This window comes from Trachurus japonicus, chromosome 6, assembly GCF_045865225.1.
Source record: "Trachurus japonicus isolate A0001 chromosome 6, Traja_1.0".
NCBI classification, from domain to species: Eukaryota; Metazoa; Chordata; class Actinopteri; order Carangiformes; family Carangidae; genus Trachurus; species Trachurus japonicus.
In genome coordinates this window covers 10,562,063-10,583,625 of record NC_140912.1, presented here as the reverse complement: position 1 = coordinate 10,583,625, position 21,563 = coordinate 10,562,063, and the positions used below count along the sequence as shown (strand labels likewise).

Below are 21,563 nucleotides of genomic sequence, written 5' to 3'. Positions count from 1 at the left end.
CCTCTGAGCATCAGGCCACTCCTGGGGAATTAACCCCACAGTCATTATGCTGGTGAGGGTCACTGGATCTGCGGCATGTGTGGAAACACCAGTAGTGCGCTGGCCTCAGTTCCGCGCCTCAGGCATCCTGCCTGGCTGCCTCCACACACAGACACACACACAGACACACACACACACACACACACACACACACACACAAACAGACACAGACACACATCCCAAACAGAACGGTGTCACGTACAGTACATGGAGAATTCCCACACACCCAGGTTTGCTGCCCAGTCACCAGACAGCCTGCTTAATAAGGACAGTAAATAGTCTCTGCAGCACTGAAGGCACAATAACACACAGCCATGATATCCTCTCTGTAGCTGGAGCTGTACGGTTTAACGTCTCTGTGTCCAAGCTGAGGGGCTGCAGGTTCACAAGGCTAAACGCACACACTCCATTTAAATTAGAGCTGGATTCGCTGAGGTGACAGGGCTTGTTTTCAGCCGCAGCCACCTGGGAGAAGCCAGCCGGGCTATCTCCTAAACCAGCACCACATTGACGTGCCACAGGTAAAAAACGCCGGTCCAAATAATGAGCGCGATGAGAGTAGGCAGGGCAAACAATGGCTCGAGGCAGCGGCTATAAACGCTGGCATCACTTTTTAATTGCCACTGTTCTCTGTTACGCTTGGTTGTGTGTGTTTGTGTGTGTGTGTGTGTGTGTGGGGGGGGGGGGGGGTGTCTTCTCTGTCATGCTCAATCTGTGGTGTGCCATCCTTTTACACACTAAGCAAGGCGAGACCTGCCCAACCTTTAACTTGAAAATCAAACAGATGGAAGAACACACCGTTTTAGCACCCACCAAGAAATGCCTTTCAATGTAGCTACCCCCCGCCCCCGCCCATAGCGATTTTACCCTCCTCCTACGTTGACTAAGGTGGCAAGATGAGCAAACAGACATTTAGGCGCACTTTCACTCACCCCCCCCGGGCATCATTATCCTAGACAAGAGTTGCTGCCAAAAGTAATGGCGCTCTGGGTCTACCTGGCTCACGGCAGCTCCTACTGGGTTTTTTTTTTTCCTTTATATTGAAATGGAAGGAATGGGAAAGCCCTGAACAGTGTTTAGAAGAAATGCTGCCAGGGGCTTTGCTATGGGATTATGAGAATTGGCCCAGAGTAGGGAGGGGTGAAGGGGGGCAGTCCTGCTGTTAGTGTTTTTTTTTTTTTTTTTCCATGTTGGCTGGCTCTGTACTGTACTGGGCTGGGTTATACTGGGTTGGGTCAAGCTTTTGCTGCCAGTTCCCAGAACACAAGGACCCTTTTTTCTCCTGCCAATCACAACCAGATGTGCCCAGACTGGTTTTAAGAATTCTGATCCCTCACTCAGTCCTGCTTTCAGCCCTGAGCGAGTCATGCAAGTAACAAGCAGCACACACACACACGGAACAAAACTTGGTGGAGCAGATATTCTCACACACAGGCAGAAATACACACACACACACACACACACACACACACACACACACACACACTCTGTGACAGGCATGCACACAAATACGGCCTGGCTGAGGCACTGTAATCACAGGGGCCCAAAAGGAATCCCAGAACAGGAATGGGCTCCAATAACAAGCTTTTCAACACCGGAGCGCTTGTCTCATTCGCCCGTTCCCCCAGGACCTGTAGTTTGAGAAGATTCAACCTGACATGACTGAGAGATTTACGAGGTGTAGATAGAGGCCTATTTTCACATAGATACCCGGTTCTATCAATGCACCGGCAAGGCCTATCAATTATAGACTAGACAGGTTTCTGCACCCTGAAATTCTTCAACAGGTATATCCTCTCAGCTCTAGAGAGCAGAACTACCATGTAACACACTGCTGCCGAGGCATTAGTGTGCCTGTGGGTGTATTTTAATATTTGAATGCCACTAGAATGTTTTTCCTTCAAACACAGTGTGAACACAAATTTATGCCCTGCAGCTACATAACGCACTGATGTTGATGATAACAGCGCAAGAGTACAGATATCATTCTATGTGGCAACTGTGCTGCTGCTATTTGTGTGTAAATGAATCTGGAGCTCGGGAGGGGTCATGTGTTGTGTACAGTCGGAGCTGATGTGCAATTAACTATTCATTACGTAAATCTGATTAGGGAATTATTCATCCATGCAGGTTGTGTGAATAAGTATTACACAGCGCCTTAACCTCTTTTCTCCATTCTCCAGTGCTCCAGAGGATCTGGTCTCCCCTCTGCATCTCCTCCGCCATGGATCCACCTCCAGACACATTATCAGTGAGTACCATCTGTTCCCTGCAGCAAGTGTAAAATTGAGCTGCTTGAAAGTCGTCCGATATCGATCAAGCCACATTAATTTCATAATGCCACGTATGGCGTGTCACCGTTCGCAATCACGACCTGCATTTAGTGTGGCTGCATGTCAGGACATGATGCATGTGTACCTCTCATGTCAGGGGTGCATGACAGTCATCTTATACAACATAATGTGGGTTATACGGCCAATTTTTGTGCAGGATATTGACACATTTGTAATATTCCAAACATCTGTTTTACCAAATGACAGTGAAATGACCTACGGTTTAATTTCAGCCATAATTAAAAAGGTTGCATGCGAAATTGTAAATACCTTCATTTAACTGTTAATGGGATGAGCAACAGGTTTAGGTCATATAAATAAAACATGAGGGGCTAATTCTTGTGATGAACCAGCCGTGCTACCGAACCAACGAGGCTATAATTACATGTCAAAAGAGAAAAGTCATAAACAAAACCGAGAAATCTGACAATTTCATTGTTTTTATGCGTTCAAATGATCTTTTCTCACTAATTACCTTATTCATTCACACATGTGTCAGTTCACTAAATACTTCCCACCTGAGAGAATAAACAACCCGACTTAAGCACCGTTGTTTTTGTGAGTAGCTTCGTCCTGAGAGAGCAGCCTCAGCCGTCTGAACGCAGGCAGGTAACAGGAGTCAAGAGGTTTGATTCATTTCTGCTCACAAATTAGTACAAAAATTAATTAATTGTGCATATCAATAATTCATGCACCCTGGCAGTCTATTTATATTGCCCTTGACCGGACAACTTTCATTGTTAATTATGCACCACATCACATGTGTGCACCGCAAAAACCAAATCTGGACAACAAAGAGTGAACGGGAGGTGATTAGATGTTAAATGTAGAGATGGATAAATGTAAATGTTTAACGTCACTAACCTTTCACTAAGCATCACCATCCATCAATAAAAAGTCGACTAAAATGTTTCCTAAAATGATGGTTGTGGGATTTTTTTACCAGATGGTGGCACAAGATGAGAGGTTAGTACAAATGATTATAAATGATTCTCTTGGGACGGTGAAAATCCATACTAAATGTAATGGAGGTCTGTCCAGGGTCTGTCACAGGCAGGTGACCGACCAGCCATGCCATCTTTAAGCTACGCTGCATGCATGACAAAAACAATCAGGAACCAGCGGGAAAAAAGGAACAAAAGCATTAAACACAGAGGAGTCATTTATTGGTGTCTTGCAAATCCCTGAGGATCTCACCCACAGTCAGCTCAACGTGTCACAACAACTGCACTTGCACTTGAAGGTGCCATAGTGCAAACAAGACACAGAACAAGATTTAATCAGACGTGTGGTGGTGCTTAAGTGGCTTCTTCACATTTGTTAGATGATTGTGTACATCCTCATTCACAACAGGCTGTCTATAAATAGACCCCCCCTCCCCCCCCCTAAACCTGTCAGGAAGCGATCTCCATTCCCTTTAAGTTTACTGAAGCTAATGTCACACACATGTAAATGAAAGCTGGATAAAAGCGCGTATTGCACAGCTCCATTCAGTTCAATCTGCGCCCATCTCTTTGATCCAATCATGGAGTAAGGCAGCGGAGGGAGCAGAGAATTCGCAGTTCAAATGAGGAAGTCTAGCTTCAAACAGACCAGACATGAGTAGCTAAACAAATTATTGTCAGCGACTCATACGCACGCTGACATGAAGTTAAATGAAAACACAGGGAGAGGATTTAGCTGAGCCATGTCATCAGCGGCCGACTTGGAAACGGCACTCTTAAATAGCAAAAATACACAGACAACTTTACAAGCCAGACGCTTAAAGCACATTAAGACCAAATCTCTGTGGGGGTTACACAGGGAAGCAGAGAGCGTGGAGACTGGAGGCAGAGGAGGGTGGGAGGGCACGAGATGAGTGGGAGTACACGAGGGAGGAGCGCGTGCCCTGCAGGCCCCTCTTTAGTAGATGGTCCATTGTGGTTGACTGTACAGGTCGATAAGTTGGGTCAATAGATCATTAAGCAATCCCTATGCTCCCGAAATAACACAGGGATCAGAGTGGAGATAAGAGCCTGGATCAATGGTGGACGGACGAGAGGATGGTGCAGCGGACGGAGGCTCGAATAGGGAGGAGGAGGGGAGGGTGTGGGCCCTGTCAGGGCAGGACACTGAATGGGTGTGTCGTGGGTTTCAATGCAAAACTGTTAAACGGCTGGTTCACTCAAATTATAACGTAAATATAAATCCTCATTTAAATACAGCTGCATCAAATCGTACAGCTGGATTTGTCTCCACTGGGGCTAGATGCTGGTGGATGGGATATCTTATATAAATAAGAGTTTTCATTTTGGACAGGATTAACAATACATGTAGAACTGGGAAATCACGTTATTGTTCTCTCTTGGGCCTCCAACAGATAGAAACATTAAAAATGATTACACAGAGACAAAAAACGTATTCATGAGTTGTTATTGAACTATCAATAGAGACAGTTGCAGACACTTTAATGTCTCATGAGTGTAAATTAGACGGCATGACACACATCCATCTCGACTATACAAAGGTAGAGAGCCTTTTAAATGGGTGTGCACAGCCTTGGTCGCGTTTATCTTTAGTTTTTTTCTTTATTGCATGAGTTGACTGAACTCAAGAATTAATTGCTGCCAGCAAAACAGAGATGAAACTCAAAGACAGTAAAAAACTTCGGTCTCCAGAATACATAGTGTTTTGTTAAACTGCACTTTAATTAAAGGGAGGACTAGTCGATAATTGGGAGTGTAATTATTAGCACGCCGGGGGCCGACAGGTCACAGACATATCCTCTCCAGACCAGATTAGAATCACTAACCAGCACAGGTAACACAATCACTGCTCCTCCTATAGAGATATAAATGGCTACAGGAGCCTATGCCCTTTGCTGAAAGTGAAGAAAAAAGCTTACCAGACGGAAATATGAAAACTGACAATGATTGAACCAACCCTTCAAAACATCGGCTTGTGTGCAGCACAGGTGGGCAGAAGTAGGAGAGATTGTGCCAGGTACCGTGTCGATGTAGGTGGGGCACTTAGGAGAAGCACCTCTATGAAACTGAGCCGCCGGGAGGATTTGGCAGCATGGAATGAATGAGGTTTTGGCCCGGTAAATGGGAAAGCACAGCTGGATAGAAAACACATAATCCTTTTCTACTAAGGCTGGTGAAGCCTTTATTGCCTTTTCTAAATGCACTAATACAGATCTTTCTGTCTGGTTAACTCATTAACACCAGTAGTTATCTGACGAACCACTTTAATGGCGTGCATTATTCCAGACGGGTCCGGGGCTAAAGTACGGCTATGTGGCTCCCCGCTATATAAGATGCCTGCTATCAGATAAGGTTGTAATTATACAAAACACAACACTGCTGAGCAATGCCATCATAAAGCACTTAATCGTACGGAGGCATTAGCATGCCTGTACTGCTGCCGTTCTATATGGCAAATATCAGTGTAAGCCCATTCTTATGAGTGAGATCCATTCATAATCTGTGAGGTTTATTTTGAAAGGTCAACACCTGGTGTTTATCAAATTCTCTTATGAGGAGGGTGAAATATTGTTTTAGGGTCATCGCAGCTTCAAATCCCTGTGGAAATCATTTTGTATTTCATAATATCGACACGTCTGTTGTGTTCTGCTGGAAGGTGGAGAGGCTCAGCGTCTTTGATCACACTTTCTCATTATCATCTGGAGGCAGGAATAATATTAAAATAAACAGAGCAGGGGGTAAAGCACAGGGGCCGGTGCTTCCTGCCCCCCCACCCCTGCCTGAGGCTCTTCCTGTCTGGGTGTCGGCAGCCAGGTCTGCCTGCTGGGGACAGGACTAACTCAGTGCAAAGTAGGGGGAGGGAGGGAAGAAGAGGGGTGGCACGGAGCCATACACAGACTCTCCACCCTAAAGAGGAACAGCATGCCGGCCCCGGTGGACATCTGTTTTCACAGGTGTGCTCACCCAATGTGATTAAGATTGGCGCAGCATCCCCCCCCTCCCCACCACCACCAAAGCAACGCTGCACTGGTACGCCAACACTGTGGGTACCGGGGCATGGGTGTGAGACGCGAGGAACAGTTGTGCCGTTCTGGGGCAGATGGAGCTGGTGATGAGAGTCTGAGTGAAAGAGGAAAGAGCAAGTGGAGGAGAAAAAGGAAGGGACGGACCAGAGGAGCTGTGTGAGAAAGTTCATACGGCTTATTCACCGCAAACAACTGTTTGGAGAAACATAATTTAAAAAGAGTGGGATTACTCTGAGCACATCCAGATTATCCTCCGCTGTTTGATTCTTAAAGTGAGAGGGAGCGATCACATGGAGGGATTGGAGTAAAACCACACACGGGAGCAGTGGTTTATAAATACCAGTGTGATTGGAAAATGGGCTAAATATTCTCACAGAGAGGACTGGATAGGTCTGAAAAGGAAACCATTCACCCCAAGAAAAGCCTATAGAATATTAGGTGGGCTGTGGGTTTTTGGCAGAACCAGCTCGCCTGGTGCCCGATGCTACAACGTACCTGCTTCCATGGCAACCAGAAGAGGGATTGCTTTCCCTTACACCAGCAGGCCACTTCATGCTTTAATGTAAAGCGACAACTTGCCAGAATTAATTTGTGTGTTGTCAAAAAAAAGTCCCCAAAACAGATTTAATTCAGAAAAATATTTTTAAAAAAAGAAAAAAAAGAAGAAGCAATTTTCTTTATTTATGTTACCTCCCCGACGGCCCCCCACACCACTGCTGCCACGCCATAATTCTCCAGTGGTGTTTGAGAACTTGCAGCCATTTTCGAGTGATCTCACTCCTGGAGTAGTACGAGGCAGCGACAAGAAAATCTTTAACGAACGAGAAAGCAATTCCATTTCACAGCAGCGAGGAACCGAGGAGGAGGAGGGGCGGGAGAGTCAGTCACCAGCTTCTAAAGAGAAATGGAAGCCTTGGATAAAAGCTGCTCACCACAAGATATCTCCAAAAAAAAAAAAAAAGAGAGAGAGAGAAGAGCAGACAGACTTAACACCAATCATCCTGCTGTACGACTCAGAAGCTTACCTAACACTGACAACTGTCAGGAAGAGTGCAACACTAGATGTAGCTTATTAGCATTTGTGAATATCACTTTGCTTGTGCCCCCGAAACTTCTTAAGCGTCTATCTTTGACTAACAGAGCTGCAACCATCTTCCACGGCACCAATGATCTGGCAGACACGGAATGAATAAAAACTCAAATGCACACTTCTGCAGGTTCAATGTGGCCATCAAAGGCCGTGTTGTTGTCACACGCGTAAGTGATTTCACAATGCTGCTCTGTAAAAAAAAAAAAAAACCTGTTGCTGACACATGCTTAAGGAAAATATAGGAATAAGAATGATAGATGTGCACATATACTAGGCAGTATTCAGAGTTAATGTTGCTTGCTGTGATATCAAGCTGCTGGAAGCAAACATATTCCATTAGCCACTGTGGGATATATTACAAACCCTGATCACACGGCCAATCCACAGCCTTGATTCCATTATCCATCCAATCGTGTGCTCTCCCCCTCCCTCTCTCTCTGCCTCCCTCCCTCCCATTCCTTCTCGCTTCCCCTCCTGTCAATGAAGCAATGGCAGGCATCGCTCCCACAGCCCTGCCCGACTCCAATCTGCTCTCGCTTCCCCATCTTCCCAGACGAGCATAACTCAGCGAGGGGTACGACTGCTCTCAAAAGCTAAGATGTGAGAAATGTATATATTTGTAAGTGCTAATACTAAGCAGCACAGAATGCTGGGCCAGCACCAGACAGATGGTTCTGAGAAGAGGCAGAAGATCAGAGAGCTGCTCCCTCCCTCCTACCCCTCTCCGTCCCTGCTCCTCTATTTCTCAGAGAGAAGGCGCTATCACAGCTCTGCATGCCACAGAGGAGCCACGGCGCACAAAAGCGCCCTTAATTCCCCCGACGGTAAAAATCAGCTCGCTCTAACAAGGGTATCAAAGTAGTTCATCAATGAGAGGATATTCGAAACTGCAACTCTCAAAAGACGACATCGCCACGGGTGCAATACAGCTGGGAGGGTTTCTTGGTGTGTGGAAGGGCAAACAGAGGCACGGGACAGAAATGCAGGCCCGATAAACAACAGAAAACAACAAAGATCAATAGGGAGAGTTTTGGAGAAAGAGCAGGGAAGCCCTCGTCAGATTTGTAGAGCAGTTATTAGTGACAAGTCCTTCGATGTAACTGGTTTAAAGGCTCAATTAGCCTTGCCCTGTGTGTTCTTCATAAAGCACTGCCAGTTCAGATTAATTGATATAATTAAAGGCCAAGTGAACTTCATTTATAAAGCAATAGCTCTCTGGAGCTAAAGTTCTAAAGTGTGACCAAAAGAAATGACTAACTTGTGCGTGTGTGTATGTGTGCATGCATACGCGAGAGAGATTGTTTCACTTTCATCATGACAGGAGGGATTGCATGTCTTTGGCACACATCTCTTTTACACTTGGCTCGCTGTGACACCTCATAGGAGGCCGGGGTCAGAGAGAGTGCAGGAGGGCTTAGCAGCAACTCGTGCACCGGGGGAGGCATGGCTACTGAGCAACTAGAACACAGACACAGGCACGAGTGGATTCACTTTCACACAGTCAAACAGACAGCAGACAGTCAAATTCATGTCTTTGGGTAAATAGAAACCCCCCTCTCCGTCCCCGCTGCCGTCTGAACAGGACGCGTGGTGTGTGTGGTGGGCTCCATTAGCCTTTCCGTTACATGACTGCGCGTCTATACGAGAAGCGGCTCTGCGTCTTTCAACATCACCTTTTATCTAAAACTCACAAATGGAATGTGCTGCAATTCACCCACAGTGCAAAGAACTCAATCAGAGTTGGAGGCGGCCTGGCAGGACCGCCGCTTCCACGCAGAAAATATGCTGCTCGGCTCGGTTGGAAAGAGAGAGGAAGGTCGAGCAGAAGCTGCCGATCGATTTTGATTCTCATTGTTCAGATGGGATATAAAGCTCTCTTTGTCTGCCCGTGCTCTTCTGACCTTTATCGGGCCACTGAAGAAGGCAAACGCCGGCAGGCCGAGAGGGAAATGGAGTGTCTGTTCTGCGCTTAACACACTGCTCACAGATTGCAGAGCTGGCATGGTGCGATGGACACAGACTGTCTGCCGACCTGGGCGCTCTCCGCCCTGCCCGACCTTGGTACCACTGCGCCAGTGTGCCAGCGAAGGCTTCATAACACCCCGTCCTCGCCTAAAAAAAAAAAAAAACTCCACACACCGAGACAAGGCTGGAAAACAGAAACGGGCTCGAGACACAGAGTTCATTAACAGATAAACGGCGGGAGGTGGGAAAAAACTGCGAGATGGGAATAAATGAGGAAATGACAACGGACGGAAGATATGGGGAAAGGTTGGCAGCCGTCCATGAAAAAGACAGCTGGCAGCGACATCCTTCACAAACCTGGCGACGCAAGCGGTATGATGGAAGCAGCCTCCAGAGACATGGAGAGAGGGAGAGAGGAAGAAGGAGAGAGATGGGGGGGTTTGGTGGAGGAGGAGGGGGGGGGGGGGCTGTGGCGGCAGATAACGTGGCTTTCGTCTCCAGACTCCCGTGCCAATTAACACGGTCCCACATATAAGGCCCCCTGCCTGCCTTGCAGCCTGGCCCCGGTCTTTAGTTGCGACACAGAGGGACAGAGCGCAAGGAGGAAAATGTGTATGTGTGAGGAGGAGGAGAGAGGGCCGGGTGAAGAATGAGGGATGAAAGGGGATGAAAAGGTGAGGCAAGGTCTGTTGGCCTTGTCTGAAGGTGAGTCGGCTCCCCCGCCAGTCGGCAGCCTGGAACCTCTAGCAGGGAAAAAAAGAGAGGAGGGAGTGCGTGTGTGTGTGGGGGGGTGATGAAGACGAATGAGTCGGAGCACGGGGATGCTGATCAACAGCCGAGTTGCTCACCGGCCATCTCACTCTGTTGCTCACCTCATCCAGAGAGAGAGAGAGAGAGACAGAGAGGGGAGAGAGGAGGCCAATGAGCCGGCACCGGTCCAGTCACAACACCACAGACACAAATCCTGGTTCTGTACCATTAGCTCCAGACTGTCATAAATCAGACAAAGCCAGCCGGCAGGACGGAGGGAGAAGGCCAAACAGAGAAGTCAAAAAGCCACAGCCACACAGCACTGATCAGAGAGTGAGGATGGGGAGGGGTGGGTTAGGGAGGGCAAACAGCAACCTCTTAACTGAGAAAAGCATTTTTAACGACATGAGACAGGCACCGCACGCACATTAAAATGGAAAAGCTGGACGCGGGGGGCAGAGCTGGGTATCGAACCTTGATGCTTTTTGAGTTCCGACTAAAATGTGTCCATAACATTGATTAACCAGACTGTTGGATAATGAAAGCTGGCACTGAGTGTCTGCTCATATTTTCGGTCTTGTTTATCCAATCAGGTATTCGCTCATCTCAATAAGATTCGTACTTATCGCGGTGACGAGGCTCTGCATTTTTCCTGCCTTCGTGACGTGATTGACAGCTGAGAGAAGTCAAAGAATGAGGGGCAGATGAGAGACGGTGGAAAAAAAAAATCTTGCTACATAAAATAGATCCCCCAGCTGGACCTGAACTGCGGATGATGCAGTTCATGGTCAGCGCTTTAAACCCCCCTTGGCCACCGGAGCGCCTGAAACTTTGCTATTTCCATTCTTGCGAGGCCGCTCGTGTTTATACAACAGAAAACGCTCATGCATTGAGAAGTTTGGAATAAATTTGCTAAATGAAAATGGGAGGTTTGTACACCAGGTTTATATTCATTAAGCCGCGGTATAAGCACTGGCACTGGCTTTCAGCAAAACAGAAGCACCTCTAGGAGAGAGTTAAACATGGTTTTCTTTTCGTTTTACAAGCGACTTCACACAAACAGCTTGTAGCCTTGAGTCTCTGCTTTTGTATCTCATAAAAGCCTGAATTAACATACACACGATCCAGATTGTCCTGGTGCTTGTAGACTAGATATTTAGTCATTAGGATTCTGTCGTTGTAAATTATAATGCTCGATTAGAACATGTGGGTTAGCGTTTCCATTTGGTAATGCCATTACTAGAGCAAAAGCTTCATTAGCATTACTGCATGTAATAACCCCAACAAGGGATTTCCTAACCCAGATTTCAACCACACCCAACCCAGGCATGTTGTCTTGGCATGCGCCCTACTGGCAGATAAACAGCACATCTGCCTGCCTGCTCTCAAAGTTGTACATATATATATTGTATGAACCACTGGAGAGGAGGCAGCTTTTGTTTGTGTGTGAGTATGTGTGTGCGCATGTGGGAGAGTGTATAGTATAGTGTCTGTGAAAAGACTTGATTCCGTGTGCGGCTGTGTGTAGGTAGTGGAGCTCCAGATTGGCACAGAACGGCAACGCAGCAACTCTTGGTCTTCCAGCAAGTTCTGGCAAGCGTGTGCCAATCTTACCTCACACAGCAGCACGCCACAGGGGGCTGAACACTTCTACCCTGCGATCCAATTAATTTCATCGCACGCCACACATTTCGACATGCTAGGAGCGAAAGAGAGAGGAGGGCTTGAAGGGGGGTGGAGGTGAGCGGTGAGGCAAGTGGGAATAACTGAGAAAGAGGAAGTGGAGGGATGAGCCATGGGTTGGGGAATCTTAGAATTTCCCCGTGTCTTGCATTTGAGTTTCTGCACAGGGAGAAGAAAATGCAATTACACGTGCCCTCTCAGCCTTTTCAGGCAAGTGTTGCCGTGTGGATGTGTGGGGGTAGTGGTGGGGTTTGTGCCCTGTGGCGGCCAGCGCTCCCATACTCTATGCTAATAGACCCTTGTTCTGCATTCTAACAGGCGTTTGGTGGCACAGCTCTGAGTGGGGAGCAGCGGAGGGTGAGCGCAGACCATCAGCAATGTAAGAGGGGGGGCGGGTCTGTCGCCTTGTGTCTCCGGAGATAGTAGGAATAATGAAAAACTCTGCTGGGACTTCAAAGCAAACGGCTGGTCATTTCCTGTGGTGATAGGCTGATACCGGCCCACATGCTCAGGCAACAAGCACGCACACACTTAGTCACACATTCCTGCCAGGAAAGAGCCCCGGCCAATGAACACCACTTCCTTTGATGGTATAGCAAGAGCCAAGAAGAGGGAGAAACAAGTCTGTGGACGTGGAATAGATTTGAAAAGCCTTTGTGCGGTTGGCGGAACCATCTAAGTGCTTTAGCCACGGCCGCGGGGTCAACACTTACGCAATGTGGGTGTAATGCCAGAAACCAGATGGTGATGTTAACACTTACATTTTTTACAGAGTTTCAAATTTGTAACTGGCACCGGGCCACGAGAAGATCAAACACAATATCGCACAGAACAAATTGTCACAGGGTAGTCAGACACGTAAACCTTACTTTCCTAAGCAACAGTCTGATCATATTGGCATATTATTGCAGGAACAGCACAGGTATGATTAATAGCATTACTGACGTCTACATTTACAGCTTTTTCCTGTTGTAACTAAACGTCTATCATGAAAAAGGTCCATCAGGTCACTGCTTTGACACCTCAATTCATGTAAATGCTCCACTTTACCATTTTCTATGGCTTTTAAAATGTGGACCAATTTTTCCACTCAGTAGATTGAGGGGAGAAAGTAAGAGAAACAATTGTGCACCGACCTCTAATTATAGCTTTTTTCTCTGGCTATAAAAAATATTTTCATCAGGTATCCGTTCCTTGCTTGTGTAATCTCTTCAGTGAATCATAATACACTGCGGAGCCACTATTGGTTTTGGCGTAGCCGGTACTTTTCCTCTACACTGTTCAAGCTCACAAAATATAAATAAATATAATATAAGCTTCCAACACAAGCAACCAAACTACTGTTTGGATGTTGTTATAGGACTTTGTGTTACTCACATTTTGTACCCTTAGAGCAAATTAAAAAATGCACGAGTATGCAAGACAAGATCTGGAATACTGTCTCAAAAATGCTGAGGGTGTGTGTGTGTGTTCACCATCTAAGGGTCAAAACAACCTCATATGTGCAAGCAACACAATCCGACGGGTAATCTGTGAGGGGGAGGGGCCGAGGTCACTTGATATACAAACACAAACAAGTTTGCAGTGGCCATATCTGACTGATCCTGTTTCTTATCATATCATCTAGTTGTTGTGTTATGAAAGCCAGTCTGCCCCTGCATGCTTCTATATATATGAGTTAGTGTTCTCCAAGAAGCATGCTCATGTAAGTCTTTAACTCGCACATAAGACTCAAACTCACAGGGAGTGCGCGCCGTGAGACCGAGCGAACACGAAAACACACATCTGGTTCCATTCAGGATGCCTGGAATTCTTCGCCTGCTTGGTTCAGATTACTTCCCAGAGACCCCATGCTGGCTGCGCCGTACCGCAGATAAACTACGCCGCTCAACACAATGCCCGACCTATTCAACACACAACTGGAAAGGTGTAGCTTGGTGAGGGTAAAGGGGTGAAGCTGAGTTTACAGGCGGGAGGTTTTTGCTCGCTGTAGTCGATCGACAGGCAGGAGACTCCTGAGAAGCAGGGTATGCTAATTTACTTCTCTCTCTGCTTCTCCCCTCTTGCAGACCTTTCCCTCTCCTTACAGTATGCCGAGCAGGAGTGGGTCCTGAGGGAAGAGCACGGCAAAGGTTCTGCCAGAAGGAGCAGCACCTTAATGTGATCCTAACCCCTCCAACAGATATCCACAGGGGGAAAGCCCCGGCAGCAGAGGGGCCGGCTCTGCAGAGATCCAGAGCAGCGAGACAGACGGATACAAGGTCGGGAGCTGAAGAACCTTGAGAGTGCTGGTTCAGGCTGAACTGCAGCATTAAAGCAGGGCCAGGAGAGGCCGGCTGGAGAGCAGTCACATATTCACATTTTCACATTTTCGTCTGCTCGCAGTTAGCAATCCAACTCAAGTAAACTGCAGTTTATTGTTGTTTTTGTTGTAAGAGCCCCCTATGTGCAGCAGCTATAAAATAACAACATGATTTCTATTCCAAACAGAAATGCCTATGCGCCTTGGGATCTGTTTGTTCTGCACAGCAATCTAACTATAATTCCTGAACGTCACCTTTCCTTTACATTACAGACCCCCACACCCCCCTTTCTTCTTCCAATCCCCCACCCCATTCTCTTATCTCCCAGGTTTGACAGAGTGATGTCTTCAGCCAAAATCACCTCGTCTCCTCCGGTTCCCCAGGAGATGGAGTGCCAGTGATGTAGACGATTCAATCAGTGAGAAGTGAAAGAGCAGATCACAGACAATACGCCGCGGCCCCATTACCCCCGGTCCTCGGTTACCGCTTGCGATGCTTAGCTCGGGCCCCCACCTAATGGGCCATAATATCATTTTACGCCATGTTCCAGCTCTTTATACTAGCTCTAAACATAACTCTGTCGCCAAGGCACAATAAAAACAGATATATTTCTTTATTACTCCTCACGAAGCATATCACCAGATCTGAGCACCCCTACAAAGGAAACTAATATCTACAGGAACCCGCTCTTTTCCTTGGCTCATTTAGAGCAGACGCGCAGTTGTTATTACATTGAGCTGCACTCTGTCGGCCTCACCTCCCCATGCCGTTCACTCAGAGTGTAATGGATGTTTTATTATAATCAAATGAATACAATATCTTCACCATAAATAGTCTACTTAAAAAGCCATTTTCTCTGCCTGGCAATATGTTTGAATGTCCATCACGCCTCGAGCAACAAGGTGCCACATGTTTAATTCAGAGACGATGCAATTTGCGTGTTGTGTGCTGCTGTATTGGTGAAAACAGCAACTTGTCTTCGCTTTGCTCAGCCTCACATCCCCCGAGCTGCCCCCTTTCCACCCACCCAATAATCACACTCCACGCTATCTTGCATGAAGCCATGCGAGACACAGGGAGGTTCATTACTTTGCATGATAGCAGGAGGAGGAGATGTCACCTGGGTACTCTTTACTTTTGAGGCCCTTTCGCTTTCTCCATCTCATGGGGCAAATGCTGTGCTTGTAAGTCTTGAGCCAGATGAACAGACTGTGAGGATAAGTTATTATCCGCAACTAGGAATCATCCCCTACACCGGCTATACGACGCCATTGTCCGCTACCCTATATATCATCGGGCCTGACCGGCCCATTTACACTATAGGGATCTGACAAGAGATGAACGAACATTCGGGCATGGACATGTGTGCTGGCGTGTTGTGTGTGTGTGTGTGTGTGTGTGCGTGGTAAGACTGAGCAGAAGGGGAGTTGGGGAATCCAATCTCTCACACAGAGGAGCAGAGACAGGCGGGCAGATATGCTCCAGGCCCAGAATAACCCCGGCGGTATCCATGAATGAAATGACAGGATTACAGGGGTATTAGAAAACCTGCTGAGATGGTTGATAATGCTGTTTATGGCTGGGCGTCACACCGCCTGCAGGGAAAGAGTCAAACTGTTTTACTAATGAAAATATGGACGAGCTCTTCACACGAGCGGCGCGCAGGACGTTCAAGGCCATTACTGTAAAACGAGGAGGTCTCCCTCCTTTATTTACCTGATTTGGTTTTAGCTACTTGACTTGGACCTGGACTTTAACGCAAATACTTAAAGATTTTTTGTCTTTGGCATAACTGTAGCTGAACCTCTTAAAAGTGGGCACAGTAAACATAAGCCCCACTATCCTGGTTGAGAACGGGATTATTGTTGTGTCAACAACCCCCATGGATAATAGTAATTACTGCCCTTGCAGCGGCGGCATCAGAGTGAGGCAACTTCCCTAGCTGACAGCTTGGTCCTAATTACCAAGAACCACCAATTACTGGCTCCATTTCATTATTTATATTGCTCAGCACACCCAAATAAAAGAGACTTCAGTGACTCTGAGCAGTCACATCTCTGGCAGCTGCAGAGAAGCATCCAGAGGACCTGCTGAATCATTCTCTCATGGTTTTCTTTCCTGACAACATACTAGTCAGCATCAGCGTGGGTTTCGTTTCAACTTTGGCAAGGATACATTAAGGGGGGGGGATTGTGGGCATCCTCCCCCGGGAAATTTTGAGCATCAAACACTTCATTTCCTGCATTGTTGTACCCTGAATTTTGGTGAAGGCAGCAAACTGTGTCTTTACTGCATCAGTTTACGGCAAGAACGTCTTTATTTATGTATAGAAAAACATGAAATTGACACATTTCAAATGAAATTTATATTGCAGTGAAGCTCGTAAATTCAAATGTCTTAGAAATCACATGCCGCTCTTGTTTTGACAGTTTCTGGACACCGGCTTATCTGCTGCTATCTTGGCTGGAGAGCTTTAATGGGGAGGTTCAGCGCCTTAGCTGGTATCTACGATTTTATTATTCAGAAGACTCAGTGATTGTATACTTCACAGATATAAAAAAAGCCTGTGTCTTTATTCCATCTATGAATGCACACGTTCTAAATATTGAGGTGGAAGTATCCGCTGCATGCCTCCGAAAATATGTGCCTGTGCTAGTCAGCAGGCAAACACAACACTGCTGGGGCAACAAAACTGGGTAAAAGTATAAAATAATTCCAGAAGGGGACTGGCTTCACTTCCCTTTTGTACACACAGGAAGGAATTAAGCTGTGAAGGAAGTCCATTATCATCTTCTCTTTTCCCATTTGCTCCCGCTTGTTTATCTGCCAAGGAAACTGCAGAATCAGTTCTGAAACATCAGATCTGGAGCTTTTTAACTACTTCAACATTTTGCATCTTGCATCCACATTCATATTTCATTCAGTCCACTGTGAGCTCTATATTAGTATAACAGACTTGTCTGCTGCTGTGTAAAAGATGCCTGCAATTTTTTTTTTTTAAAACAACGAGACAAAACACCATAAAAACACAGTTCTTTATCTAGTGTGTGTATTCAACCATGCACACACACACACTGACTTTCGCAGCTGTTTGCCATCACCTTCTGCTGCCAAGCGCCGTCCAGCGACGGCGGAGGGGGGTGGGGGGGAGCAGAGACTCGGGGCGGGGGCGTGAAATTCTGCTATTCCTGCTCCAGTGAATTCTGCAGAAACTTGGCAGATCATTGTGGAGATTTGTATGTCTGTGAATTTGACATGAAACTATTTGAGAGGCTCTTCTGGAATCTGTCTCTCAGTGCACCTCCCCTTACAGGGGGCCTGACTGTTTAGCTTAGGTTCTCATAAAAGGTTGACGACCACATTTCTAAGTCATTGAGGGTGCAGATAGGCGATTAACTCACTCGACGGTTTTGTAAACCGTTACAAAACTTTGTTGCTTCAAAAAAAAGTATGCCTTTGAGTACAGTAAAGCACATAATCCTCAAATAGTGGAACCAAACAAAAAGCATTTGCATCCTCTATACAGATTTCTGGAACTGTACACCTTGTGGATTAACAAAGGCTCTTTCTCTAATGATGATTCAGTGCAAATTCAAACAGCAGCTCATCAAGCTCAGCATGCTGTAAATCATGTAAAGCTATTACGTTCCAATAGGACAGACAGTCTCAAAAACACGATTAAGTATGTACAAAAGGAATCTACAGTGGAGATCCAAAGCGCTTAGCATTTAGATGACAGTTGCGCGGGGCAGGCCTTGTTTGCAGGGGCTGGAGTGGAGCTGTATATGTGGCCCGGAGGCCGGATCTGTTCCAACTGTGCCCTGGCAAGGAAACGTTCAGCCCAGTCAGCCTCGACAGCTTGGATATTCGCAGGGGGCGATGGAAAAATGGAGGACTGCAGCACAGTGTTGGAGTTGGGGGAGCTCGGAGGAGGTGGGAAAGGGCTGATGAGTCAGGAACAAGGTGTTTTATATTATTTTCGTACCACAAGGACATGGCATTTGCAGTGTTCGATGAGAAAACCGAACGTGGGCTACTGTTGAGGGGATCATGTCTGTGTTGCCTGCGGTGATAGTTTAGCATCTGGCAGGTATGTCTGGAGGGGGCTCGCAGCATTCTTAACCACCTTTACACATTCTGAAGGTGTTAAGATTATGCCGGCACCGCAATAGTACTTTGCTTTGGTTATGATGCATTTTTAAAGCCTGGAATTGAATTATACATTTATCACTGCAGAGAAAACTGGCAAAATGTCTATGTGGTCCAGGAGAAAACAAATAAACAAAAAAACACAGCAGGATCGAGCAGTTTTTCCACTGTGACCTGACGACAGCAGAGCTTCTGGCCTACATGACATTGTCATTTGACAATCCATTGTGACAATTTCAGAGTTTCCATAGATCCCAGGCATTAAAGTTAGGACGATCACTTTGATTTAGTGTGACAAATGAATTATTCACTCTCATCTCTGGGGATGCATAGTTAAATTCTGAGTCATTCTGAATATCGTAGAAAGGACTTTTGATGTCGGACAGCTTTCTCCTCACTTGATTAACCTGAACCAACTTCAAAAGTGCCAGTTAGGGTATCGCCATCAGCAATATTCTAAACAAACGTGGAGCCTTTTTTAAAAACAATATTTTCGGTGAGACTCCTCTTTGAAATATTATGTGCCAAACTTATTACTATCCATTAAAACGGTCCTGTTTACCTGTAACTGCTATATCCTTCAAAAGGAGTACTTCTAAAGAGGCGGATCTCAGTATAACAATAATACTATATAGGTGACTGCATTGATTAACGTTCAAACTTCTCTTGAATTAATGCAGAAGATAAAAAGGTCAGTGCCGCACAAGGGAAAAGAAAAATATAGGCCCCATCTTCCCATCATGAAAAAGGAAGGCAAAAAACAAGAAAACAAGATTTTTTTTTTTTTCAAACTTGTTTGCTCATGTGCATCATAATTCATTCATCCCAAAGTACCTCTTCGCTCCTGGGTTGTGCCAAGGCAAAGGCTCATGGGAGAAATGATTGGCACCTCCTAATCCACATGGATACCAAAAAGCATGTCATTACCATGACATTTACACCAGCTTCTGGGATGGGAGACGAAGCGTGGGAACAACAAAAGGGATAAAAACACTGAACAAAACTCCAAAAGTGTTGAATGAATTGAATTTTTAATGTGCCATGTTTTTTGGGTCACAAGTGTAGCTTAAGTACTCTGGGCAATGGCATCTCTCTGCCCATGTGCTATTAATTCAGCACAAGCAGAACAACCACCTGGGGTAGCCTACATTTCAAATGAGCCATATTTTGTTTATCTTTAACACCAGCGGGCAGGCTGGCGGGCATGCAGGCCTGGAGGAAATGCGATGGAAAGTGGAGCACGAGAGTTATGACCTAAGCAAACAGCTGATTATGGAGAAGATGAGTGAGAAAAGGAGTTGTCTGTCAAGCTAAGCCCTGCACAGATGGACGAGTGTAGCACACTAAGAAACCAGCAAGTCCTGAGGCTTTGTGGCAGCTTTGGGTTTTAAAGTACACAGCTGAAACAGTTAGGGAGGAAGCAGTGAACGGTGGGTGATCTCACATATGGCACATTTATGTGCGACTGCATGTCAATGTTCCTCACCTTTTCTTTCATCTCATCAGCTCAGTGCATCATGGTGACTCAAGTTTCCCATTCCTCAGTGAAGTATGAACAGAGGAAGGTTTTACAGCTGTCTATATAAAACTATGATAGGAGCATTTAATTGCTGGGGATCTTCGTTTAATGAGCATCAGAGCAAATTTAATGACTTGCGGGCCTTAATAAACAAGCACAGAAACTTACTGGTGTGCAAATAAAGTTCTAACAGAATATAACTTATCCCAGTTTGTAGGCTAAGTCTTGTCTTATAATTGGACCATTGTTTCCTGACACACAAATACACAGTGTTGACCATTTACTAGCCAGAAATGTTCCACTTCTATGAGCACAATAACAAAAAGTGTCTCTGTTGGTGTACTATGGCACTTGGAGGCTGAACCTTGCCAGAGCATCTCCCAGGTGAGGCAGTCAACTATCTGCTGGGTAGCACGGCCGCTCCCTCACTCCCCTCTCTGCTCTACACACCCTGAGTACTCAGCCCTTTCCCTAGAGCTCACTATCACCACACTACCTCCACTCTTGTACTGACAGCCAAACAATGGGAGCCAGCACTGCCTTAACGAGTAGGAGCTGGAGGCTCGACTAATTAGAGAAACCCCCAATACCCTCTGCCATTGCCTCCAACCCCTCCTGTTAAGTCAAAACAGTGCCTTACAACTTGGCCAGGGATGGGACTGCTGGACCCATCGTCAGAGAAATAAGCTGGAAGTTGTGTGTTTTTTTTCACTGGCCTCTGGCCAATGGGGGACTGTGGTAATTGCCCGAATCCCACTGTGGCAAGTGAAAGAGTGAGGGTGGCACAAGCCAAGGAAAGCGAGAAAATGCTGGGGCCGAGTGTGGGAATGAAGGTCTGGCAATAATAAAAAAAGAAAACAAAGAAGAAGCACATAGGAGCTTAGAAAAATGAGGCAGAAAAGATAAATGTTTATAGGGAGAAAAAACAGTGCGACATGCAGGACAGGTGATTCAGATAAAAGTCTGAGCCTGCAGACTCTTTGTTGCGTGAAAATAATACAAGAGAGAAAACTGGACAAAGTATTGGGAGTGTAAGTGAAAATAGAATGACCTCGGGTGCTACTCACTAGGGGAAGGCAGACAAGGGAGCAGCGAGCGTCTTGGCTGTTGGAGTGGAACAGAGCAGGGTGCAGCGGCGGCTGCACAGTGGGTCCTCACTGGACACTTCAATCACAGGCAGCCAGAGCCCCGGGCAAACTTGGCCAATTAGCCGCACACTGCCGCTGACCCCCAGCTTCATTAAGGGCCCAGGCTCTGGATAAGGGGAGAAAGGAGAGGAGAGGATTAGTGGGGGAGAGAGTAAACCATCAGCACTGGCCAGGTTTGAGAAGACACACATACGTATTTGCACGGACACACATGCTAGAGGTGACGCTGAAGGTTACAGATAAACACAATCAACTGTGAGAGCGCACCGCACATACACACGTACCACACGTACACACTCGGCGCATCGCACTCCCACCTCCCCCTGTGGGCTCAACCCCACAGCAAAAGGTTGTGGGGCGGAGGTTAGAGCTGTAGAGGCCAAAGGGCACAGCTCCTTCCTCTCTCCCACGCCGCCGCACTGACAGCAACAGGTGTGGTGGCCAGCAGACATGCAATTACTAGGCTGAGAATCTGCTCTTTGTGACAGAGACAACGGCAGATCAGAGGGAAGATCAGAGCGAGAGGGAGGAGGAGAGGAGAGGAGAGGAGAGGAGAGGAGAGGAGAGGAGAGGAGAGGAGAGGAGAGGAGAGG

At 46.6% G+C, this 21,563-nt stretch overlaps 1 protein-coding gene across 1 annotated transcript in view; it reads right to left on the bottom strand.

The window, feature by feature from the left end:
• plxnb2b (plexin b2b) overlaps positions 1–21,563 on the bottom strand; it is a 137,483-nt gene that overhangs the window by 89,985 nt on the left and 25,935 nt on the right. The window contains exon 2 of the mRNA XM_085778699.1: positions 20,890–21,076. The gene's annotated coding sequence lies outside the window, so the exon portion shown is untranslated. The remainder of the gene's footprint in view (positions 1–20,889; positions 21,077–21,563) is intronic.